The 10,858-nt window shown below is 32.2% G+C and overlaps 1 long non-coding RNA gene across 1 annotated transcript; it reads right to left on the bottom strand.

The window, feature by feature from the left end:
- Window positions 1-4,006: 4,006 nt before the first annotated feature.
- LOC143065026 (uncharacterized) lies at window positions 4,007-8,011 on the bottom strand. Its single transcript, XR_012975384.1, has 3 exons — window positions 7,678-8,011; window positions 6,224-6,435; window positions 4,007-4,308 (listed from the first exon to the last, which is right to left on the bottom strand). It is a non-coding gene; the product is annotated as an uncharacterized LOC143065026 (long non-coding RNA).
- Between the last annotated feature and the right edge of the window lie 2,847 nt (window positions 8,012-10,858).

Below are 10,858 nucleotides of genomic sequence, written 5' to 3'. Positions count from 1 at the left end.
TATTAACTGCGACAACAAAAATACCATAAAATGAAGTTGAAAAGATTATGAGTCCCATGCATTATGTTCTAAAGACTTTTTTTTTGTTTTATAAAGGATCCAATAATTTCTAATTTAATACTGGAATGTTGTGGTAGAAAGTTTTCAGAACAGAAAATTGACATTTAATTGAAAAAGGTTCATTTTGATCAACGTAGTAATATGTTTCGGTGATTTATTTGACACTTTCATTCACTAAATTACGTATATATAATTCTTATATCATTTGCATATCTATAAATACTTGAATTGGATTGGTCAATTCGAATTTTTCTCTTGGTTTACACTTCGATAAACCATGTTTCCGAAACTACTTTCGTAATCTATTCATGCGCGATACACATTCTTGCAGGGATACTGGGATTTTCAGCAAATTGCGGTTATAAAACAATTGCATAAAAGTTGTTTCTATTCTAATGCATATATAACCAAAAAAAAAAAAAAAGAAATAAAATAAATGCACTAAAGCTTCGAAAATGTATAAAAATAAAATTTAAATAAAATTCCGCGAAATTTCATGAAGGATTTGCCGAATTTACGTCTTGGCATAACACGACGTCATACGGTTAGAAATTTTCAAGGGAAAGATTATTTCGTTACATGTACGCTTCTAATTCTGATAATATTTAATTCAAATGAAGTTTTTGAGGTAGGTGCTATATTTCATTTTAGATTCTGATGCATTTATCGGACATTTATGGTTTTTAGAAAGTTAAGATGGCGGCGTACTCCTTAGTTACGACATGCCATTGTGCTTTTGATGGCAAATATAGCAACCATCAAATAAATAATGTAAATTAATAATCGCGTATGTTTGGCTGAAGAATTATAAGGATTAAACACATTTTTTCTAGAGGTTATTGATGTGTAAACCGGGTCTCTTACTCACAAACTTAACATAAAAGTCCTTCGGACTTTTATTCAGTTTGTGAGTTAACCCTTTCAACGCCGAGACGTTGTTTTTTCACACGATTACGTTGCCATACCAGTAGGACAACCGGATGTGCCTTTTCGGCCAAAATGTGATTCGGCGGCGCTCAGTAGTCCTACGCCGAAAAATGGACTATTTTGCGTCGGCCGACGTCAACTGAAAAATGGCGCGCTTTTGTATTTTTTTTAAATTCGTTTGCGGCAAAGTGCGGACGATAAATACTGTCGATTTTAAGCATATCTACAGGAGAAAAATATATGAGTTTACATATTATTTTCATTTTTGATCATTGAAACATAAGGAAATCTTATTTTTTTACATCTGAACATAGAATTTCGGATTTTGATTTTCTGCACTATAGGATTAAATGGCTATATCAAAAATGGGAACAAAAAAATACCTATCCTTCGATATGCTAAACATTTTTACAACCTATTCTCGCGAGTTTTTGGCATCGAAATTCGTAAAGAACAGAGGTGTCCAAGCCAGGGCAAAAATTTGTTCCCATTTTAAAGTAGGGGTCTCAATCTTTTATAGGTTTTTCCTTGCGTGGTCGGTAGATTTGAAAATTGGAAGAGTTTCTGTTTTTAAAGTAAATATTTATTCAAATATCATGAAAAGGTGAATCATTAGGTATAAAACCACTTTAAATATAGCAGTTTGTGTCACTGAATTGTAAAATTATAGATTTTTTTCGAAATTGAAGAAGGCGCCATTTTTGGCTATTTTTCCATTACGTCTATTGATATGCTAAAATTATGAGGTGTTTCTAAAAAATCTCCGACTCAATTTTTTTTAAACTTTCATATGCTAATCTTTGGTACAAAATGTATGTGTTTTGAAAAAATTAGGCACTTCTATCGAGTAGAAATGGAGAATGGTCACCTTTACTTTGTATGTCCCCACTATGGGGGCCCTGTTCCTCCCTTTACCTTGTTTCTGAAGAGCACGATAGTAATTCATCTCTCGAAAAAATTATCCACTAAAAATAGTTGAAACATATCAAATATATGTTAAGACATCAATAAATTTTACTGGATGTGATTTTTTAAGCAGAATTGCCGGAATCGACCTCAACCGAAGTTGTGTCAGTATATAGATAAACGTTGTCAATTTCCGGCGCCGAAAATGCCAACGTAAAATGTCATTAAAAGTTGGATTCTTTTCTTCTTTGTAGCAATTTTGTTAATCTTAATGCCAAGGAAGGCATGCAATATGTTGAATCCATACCAACGTTATACCATACTTGGTACCCTAGAGTGTTAGGCTTACACATCATGGGACCCCGACTGATTTGTTGAAATCATGATCGTACTTTAACTAAAAGTTTACAAAGTAACTTATAAAAAACAAGATTCATTCCGTGAATATTGCTACCTGCCGCTGAGTTTTTAATGAACATTTAATCTGATTCGGTCATAGAAAAGCTGTTGATATTCCTTTTGTTAATATAATTATCGTTGTGTGTTTTGTTTGGTTTCTTATTTTTAAAAGGGGGCGTTGGCAGGGGCATGCTCTTTTTATTTTGTCAAAGGCATGTGTCAATTTTAGGGCTCAGGGTTCTCAATCTCTGGTTACAGTGGAGGTTCAAACTCATCATGACTTTAAAACTTATTAAAAATTCATTTTGCAGTTTCTTGGGGCATTGACATACTGACTATCAATATGTCTATGCATAGGAGGGATGGCCAATTCTATTCAAAGTAGGTGGTGGGAATTCAAAAGAAATCCTGGTCCGTTCACAATAGTACTTCAGTGGCGGATCCAGAACTTTTCCTAAAAGGGGGGGGGGGGGGGGGGGGCTCCAGTCATGCTTCAATGATTCCCTATATAATCAACCAAATTTTTCCCACGAAAGTGGGGGCCCCCTGGATCCGCCTATGTATATATATACCCATTCGCCCTGTTCTTTTTTTTTTATTTTGTTGTCCTCTTTAATGTAAATTATTTGAATGAAGTATGTAAAATTTGGTTGACAATTTTGTGCATAAAACACTAACGCCAAAACGTTGGAGATTTTGTCTGGATTGACTATTCATTTGCATCCATTGCTACACATGCATTTATTTCTAAACATATTTTCACTTTTGCATACAGATGCAAAATATTCCTTTTCAGCCTGTCTTGTGTCATGTAACAGGGTCTTTTATACATGTGGCTCACTAACTGCTTTTTGTTCAAATTAATCTTTTTAGACATTTGATATCTGGCGGAGAGTTGTCTTATTGGCATTGATCATACCCCAACTTTCTAATTTTCATATTACTGAAAGGTAACTGTATTTATTACCTTGAATTGAATAAATAACTACTTACAAAAAACAATTCCACATGCAAAAAAAATAAATGAAATATAATTTCAAATGATACAATGTAGCTAGCCTTATGGAATATTTTGTATGTTGTGCATCTCTTTTCTCCCTTTAGTGATGGGGGCCTATTTTGTATGGTTGGCTGCTTCATATTTGGTGATGGGATATACATTTAGTTATGCAGTGTTGAATACTGGTCCCCACCCCCCTAATTGATAGGAATAAACAAAACAAAAATTCTTTCACTCAATCTCAACAACAAGGCAAAAGTGAAGTAAATCAATATAAGCATACTACTGGTTCTGCTCGTTTTCTGCTCTTTGGTTGGGTTGTTATCTCTTTGACACATTGCCCATCTATATTCTCAATTTTAAAGATTATTCAAGTATGTGATATGTGATAAATATCCAAAAATGAGCTTTTTGATAAAATTCAGCCTTGATCCACAATTTCTTGAAAAAGTACCAAAGCAAAATACAACATGTGGGTACATGTCTAATTTACCAGGAAAAAAGTTGAATAATTCTGGAATGGCAAAACTTGAATTTGCCCAAAACTAAAAGCGAGCTTTTTTAAATTACACTCATGCAAAATAAAAGGGAAACACTTGAGGCCAGAGGGAAGATATAATATTCGGTTGTCAGAAGTATAAAATAAACGTGGAATCTTATTAAGTATATAACAGTGAAATTGCTTAAAACAAAATATTCATGAAAACAACTGAGTCAATAATCTGATTTTTTTTAATAAATATGGTGACATTTCACTTCTGCACTTTTTAATGTTGATGAGTCTCACATATTTAAAAAATCCTCTTGTTACTAAACTTTGGAGTCCATAGTCTTTCATTTATTAAATCCTGCATTAGTTCAACAAAAATGGCCGCTTATAATCACTTGAACCACCTCGGATACCATTCTGTACATGAATATATCTCTCATAACAAATTTCATATAAATCGCTGATTCCAGGTATCAAAATTTTTATCCTCCAGTAAAATTATTCCTCTGACAGGATGTGTTGTCTACTGAAAATGAAATTTTTTGTTATTAAATTAAGTTTGTTAATTCAATCAAAAAGTAATGAAGAATCAATGATAATTATAATATATTGTATTTCATTGTTATTGCCATCTATGACCTCAATACAGTCTGCTCAAGTCATTCTCTTATCTAAAAAAAACAGATGCTCCGCAGGGCGCAGCTTTATACGCCCGCAGTGGTTGAACCCTGAACGGTTGGGGCAAGTATGGACACAACATTCAAGCTGGATTCAGCTCTAAATTTGGATTGTGATTAAATAGTTGACACAGCATAGGTTTCTGACACAGAATGAATGTGGTCTAATGAACTTAAAATACTTTTTTTTCCTTTGAGCAATTCACTATGCTGTTAATATTAATCCTCTCAAAAAAATGTTTGAAGAAATTTTCTTTTTATTTATGAAATCTGAAATGAAACAAATTTACACCCCCCCCCCCCCCAATTTTTTTCACATCCCCCTTTCCCTTATTCCAAAACTGATCTCAATTCAAATTTCTAATGGAGTTTGCAACAATAACTACTCATTTAAATACATCATAAACTAAGTTTAATTTTGGACCCTTTGGACCTTAATGTAGACCAATTTGAAAACAGGACCAAAATTTAAGAATCTACATGTGTATACACAGTTAGATTCGGCATATTGAAGAACCCCAATTATTCAATTTTTGATGAAATCAAACAAAGTTTAATTTTGGACCCTTTGGGCCCCTTATTCCTAAACTGTTTGGACCAAAACTTCCAAAATCACTCCCAACCTTCCTTTTATTGTAATAAACCTTGTGTTTAAATTTCATAGATTTCTATTGACTTACATGTATACTAAAGTTATGGTGCGAAAACCAAGAAAAATGCTTATTTGGGCCCCTTTTTGGCCCCTTATTCCTAAACTGCTCGGACCTCAACTCCCAAAATCAATCCCAACCTTCCTTTTGAGGTCATAAACCTTGTGTTTAAATTTCATTGATTTCTATTTACTAATACTAAAGTTATTGTGTGAAAACCAAGAATAATGCTTATTTGGGCCCTTTTTTGGCCCTTAATTCCTAAACTGTTGAAACCAAAACTCTCAAAATCAATCCCAACCTTTCTTTTGTGGTCGTAAACCTTGTATCAAAATTTCATAGATTTATATTTACTTAAACTTAAGTTATAGTGCGAAAACCAAGAAAATGCTTATTTGGGCCCATTTTGGCCCCTAATTCCTAAAATGTTGGGACCAAAACTTCCAAAATCAATCCCAACCTTCCTTTTGTGGTTATAAACCTTGTGTTAAAATTTCATAGATTTCTATTCACTTTTACTAAAGTTAGAGTGCGAAAACTAAAAGTATTCAGACGACGACGACGATGCCAACGTGATACCAATATATGACCAAAAAATTTTCAATTTTTGCGGTCATATAAAAATGGTCAGATTTATTAAAACGCTTCATTTGCATGGATATGATGCACATCATGTAAGAGTTAATTCCCTTATATTGTTTTTTTTATCATAAATTAAATTAAATTATGGTACCCTTCATTCTTGAAATTAGGTTTTAAATCCAAATGTAACTATCTTGACATTTATACAGCATAGATAACAGAATAAAATCTTTAAACTATTAAAAGAATACCATTCGGCCTTAAAGTCTGTGTATGATTCTTTTACCTATATCTCATTATTTATAATTTCCATCCTCAATTTATTCCATTGGCAATATATATAAAAAAGAATAATTTAGTATATAATTATGTCTGACTGTTAAATGTAGATATTTTCAGTCTATTCCCTTATGAAAACAGTCTGCATACCATGTATATTATGTTTTTGTTTCATATTTGTGGGATTGAAATCATAGCACACTGTAAATAACTGACTGTTTTTACCCTAAACAGACACTTTTGGATTACTTACCCTTAATATATTCTAGTCCTATTGTTTTCTATCAAAATCATTTTGCTTTCAACATTACTGGACACTGGTCGTTGACATTCCATTTGATTACTGTTTTCTTGTTGTATGTATATATATCACACATACACATGTACATGTGCAAGTGTTTTTTGTTGATATATAAAAGTCCTATGTATTGAATTTTTGATTCATAGTGAACATCTTTCTCCTTCCTGTAAATATAAAGCAAATGTACATACAATTACTAAATAAATTATATACTAAATTATTCAAAGCAAAATTAAACTTTGCATTGTTATTATCAGCACATTAATACAAATTTGCCATATGAATTACCAAGAAAATACATGTTTTTACTAAGTATTAAAAATAATTATGCCTCAAGCATTTTGCTCAATACATAAAAGTTAAAGGCAATAATGGGCAATGATGCACAAATAATTCATTTTGCGAGCTTAATATATATTGCACGAAAAGAGTTTTAAAAAACAAATTATAAGATAAATAATATGTTCTAAAACACAAGGAAAAGTAATCTCATAATACAATAATTAAACGTAATACTGGCTGTTATTCATAATAGATTATAAAATATTATGTAAATAATGTTTCATTTTTTTCTATCAATTTTAACTTTCTTGTCACCTAAAATTATTTTCTTTTGCATATTCTTTTAACATTTATTGCAATAATTAATTTTAATTAAAAAAAAATGTTTTCTTGTCGCTAAATAGTTTCTTGTCGCTTGTTGTCGCTAAAATAATTCTTGTTGTCGCTAAAATAATTCTTGTTGTCGCTTCTTGTCGCTTGTTGACGCTTGTTGTCGCTAAAATTCTTGTTGTCGCTAATTAGTGAGACCGTATTTTCCAATTAAGGGCCCCTGACAGGCAATAATGACAACAATACACAATACATTCTGATTCTTAACACATAAACATATCATGAGTTTTGTCTCTTGCTTGTTCATGTTGTTATAAGTGTCAAAAGTGTTGGATGTTATGTTTTATTGTTGTTTTGTTTTGTATATGTGTTCATGTGTTTCAGCGATGATCCTTTTGTACTGGATTTTATCCTGAATAAAATTAGTTAGATAGTTAGTTTATAATGAAGATAAAATTAATTGTTCCCAGATAAAATGGGAATTTATTTATATAAGACCAGGTATAAAGTAGCCAAGAGTTAAAGTGAATATGTCTTAGGCAGCAACCATTTGATTTTCTGGGGGGGGCTATTGTTTTTTTTTCTGGACAAATTTTTTTTTTCGACTGCGGCGAAAAACAATCTATTTTTTTCGCGACAAGTCGAAAACAATTTTTTTCTTTCAATTTTAGCATTACATATAGTGGCAGCTGAGGGTGAAACAAACAAATTTTTTTTCTCAGAATCAAAAACAAATTATTTTTTTCTCCAAAAACTGGAAACACCCACCCCACCCCCTTTTTTAGAGAACTTACAGTCGGCATGAAACATTATCATCCACGCTTTCAAATTTGATTCGTTTTGGTCCGTATTTGCCGTTTCATGTTTACAATGTTCACAAAGTGATAGCGTGAATTATTTCCAGGGAGATCGTGAAGAACACTTTTTTTAATTTTGTCTGTCCAGTTTGAAAACGGATGTTGACAGTGGGTATAATATTTCCGGAGACAAGGGCGGATACCCCAGACCGAAATCCGAATGTAATAAAATAATAAAAGTGATAAATAGTAAATTCATTACATGAAAAGGAAATGATGAAAACTTGGATTTCAATATTCATGTTTCATATTATTTTACACTTTATTTTTGTCGTTTAAATCATTTCTTGGGATGCAACTTCTTTGAAAATAATTACCTGCAATATCTGGAATAAAGCTTTATCTTTTATGTTGTGTGGCACAAAGTTTAAGCATCCAAGAATGTCATAAATGCAACTTTCAACAAGGAATGCCAAATCCGACGTCAAGTAATGGCCGCCATTACGTGTTGACAACGTCGTCTAGTGAACCGTATCACTGAGCGCCGCAATCGTAACTACTCGGCCATTCTCGCTACGTTATTTCTTCGTGCAACCAGAAAGGCCGAGTTGTTCCGATTGTGAGCGCCGAAATCCTTACTCAGGCGCTTCCGGTTGTCCTACTGTACATATTTCAATGACGTTACTAAAATGATACGTAACGTAACGTCAACACATTACCGTACAAGCACATGCACGCTATCCTCCGTAATCGATTAATTGGACATCTCATGTATTCGGGGAAATTTCCCATATCTCCGGCCACCTTTGAATTAACTTGAGTTCACGTAGCGAATGCGTATTTCCAGTGATTGTTTTTTAATTTTCAGGCTAGAATTCGAAGTTGTTTTTTTTTATTCTTTTCTAGAATACTATTTGAAACACCCGACAATATGGAAATAAATGAAGATTCTTATAGCATGATGAATATCATTATCAATGAAGATATATTGATGAAACTATAGCTCAATTTCTGTATTTTGATATAAAGAGGGTGGTACATGTAAAGGGTTATTTTCGTGCAACATGTTTTGACATTTTTTTCCACGTAAAGCCGTGAAAAAGGTTGTCGTTATTCATCGTAATTTGTGAAATCGGTAAAAAGATAAATGTGCAAGAAAGTTTTAATTGTTCGTTCATCGTTAAATGGCAATTTTATTTCGCCTTCTTTCGTGTAGTTAGAGGAACATGGTGTAACTCGCACCATAAGAACTATTCAAGCTGATGCATTTTCCCCTCACAACTTTCGTGAAACTTTTTCATGCGATACTTAAGTGTATACAGTGTTCTACAAATACCAAAATCAATTGTATGTTTATACTCTATGATAAAAGCCTACCCCCTCTCTTTACGCCCTCTATAAAGCATCATCAAATGTAAGATTTCATATCATCGAATGATTAAAAAAAACGAGCAGTGTTCTCAGTTTCTTCATACTTGGCGCAGGTCTGTTTTTTTCTTAAGCACCATCGATGAAGAGTTCGACTGAACACTTTGCAGATCTTTGCATCTCACCACAAAATTAGGGATACCAGTATATAGCATTGTTATAATTCAACCATCATATAAGTCTCAACTTATTGAGTAATAAATAGTTCAGCGGCAAATATTTCACGAATACACAACACTAACTTATCTTTTTTCTGATGTATAATCTGAAATAGTTTGCTTTAACATTACAATTGTGTGACTTATCTTTCATTTTGATATTTTTTGGTATTCTATAATTCAAGTCAATTAATGTTTTACATGTCAACGGCATGCAAATTTTCATAATTTCACTAAATATTTATTTATGAAGCACTTGGTGTCTAAATTTAATGTATTAATACCTGTGGTTCAAACTGTCTTGGCCTTTTTATAGAGTAAGCCGATTTTTTTTCCAGATACTATTTCTAAAAAGTGTACAATTAAAGGTACAGTTTTAAGAAATACTTTGCTGTGCTAAATACATGTCTGACCTAACCTCAGTTTTGTCATTAAATGGGGCCTGTCGCTCAAATAATTTTATGTTTTTTGTTGCGATCATTGACATCGAAAATCTGATATGAACCCCTTTTTCATGGGTGTGATTTCGGCAGAAAATGAGGAGAAACTATCTAATCGTAAATACACATTCTTTTGGCAAGGGTTTATTTAGGAATTTCGTTAAAATCGATATAGCCCTAAATGCTTGAACTATTTTCCTTCATTGATTCCTACATTAGATGTATAGTGTCTAATTGCTAGTACATGTACACAGTTAGTTTGAAGTTTGAAATAAAAGAGGTAAATGTTGGTACCAATAGTTTACTCCAATCATAATAACGGACAACGTACTTTCCTTTTTACTGAGATTAATTCTTCAAGTAATGAATTTGATTTTAATAAATGCACAAATATAATCACAAACTGGTCGACTTACATTAAAAGCCCTTCTCTAAATTTTAAAAAGAGATCCATGCATGCCAGACTCAGTGAAAATGAGACTTTAACTGCAGTACACAAACAAATTTACAAAGATATATACAGGTCAACTTACAGTCTAAAAAAAAGATAGTCGGAAATATGCATTATACGATATTTCAAACTCTAAAAGCAAAAGTATAAATTGACTGCGAATAAATTATTGGAGGCTACACATATTTGTTATACCAATCACTTCCTAAATTAAAATTTAGAAGTCTGATATTAACGAACACAACCGCTTAGACCATAAAAACAAAACCAACTCAAATACTATCGAAAACAACGACTGGACTGGGACAATAAAACAACTCTCAGACATGAGTGGAAAACATCGCTGTTGACTGACACAGATAAATGGTCCCGGGTTAAAATGTAGTCATTCATATCCTATCCATAGTTAGATAGAAGATTGGACTTGTGTGAATAATACGCAAATTTAGACGACCCTTTATTTTCAAGTTGAAAATTTGATTTTTAAACCAAACGGAAACATTTAAAAACACTGGAATTACAAGAGATGCCTCATTATATGTTATTATATTTTCATCTTTTTCCTTAGCTCTATTTGATTATATCTTAATCTTTTTCATATTTAGTCATACGAAGTAGCTAGATTGCAGTCTTGTTTAGTCTTTCTTAGTAACGAAAAAAAAAAAAACGATTCAAAATTACGACAATAATGTAATAATTTT

The sequence above is a fragment of the Mytilus galloprovincialis genome, chromosome 2, assembly GCF_965363235.1.
Source record: "Mytilus galloprovincialis chromosome 2, xbMytGall1.hap1.1, whole genome shotgun sequence".
NCBI classification, from domain to species: Eukaryota; Metazoa; Mollusca; class Bivalvia; order Mytilida; family Mytilidae; genus Mytilus; species Mytilus galloprovincialis.
This window is presented reverse-complemented; position numbering and strand designations above follow the sequence as displayed.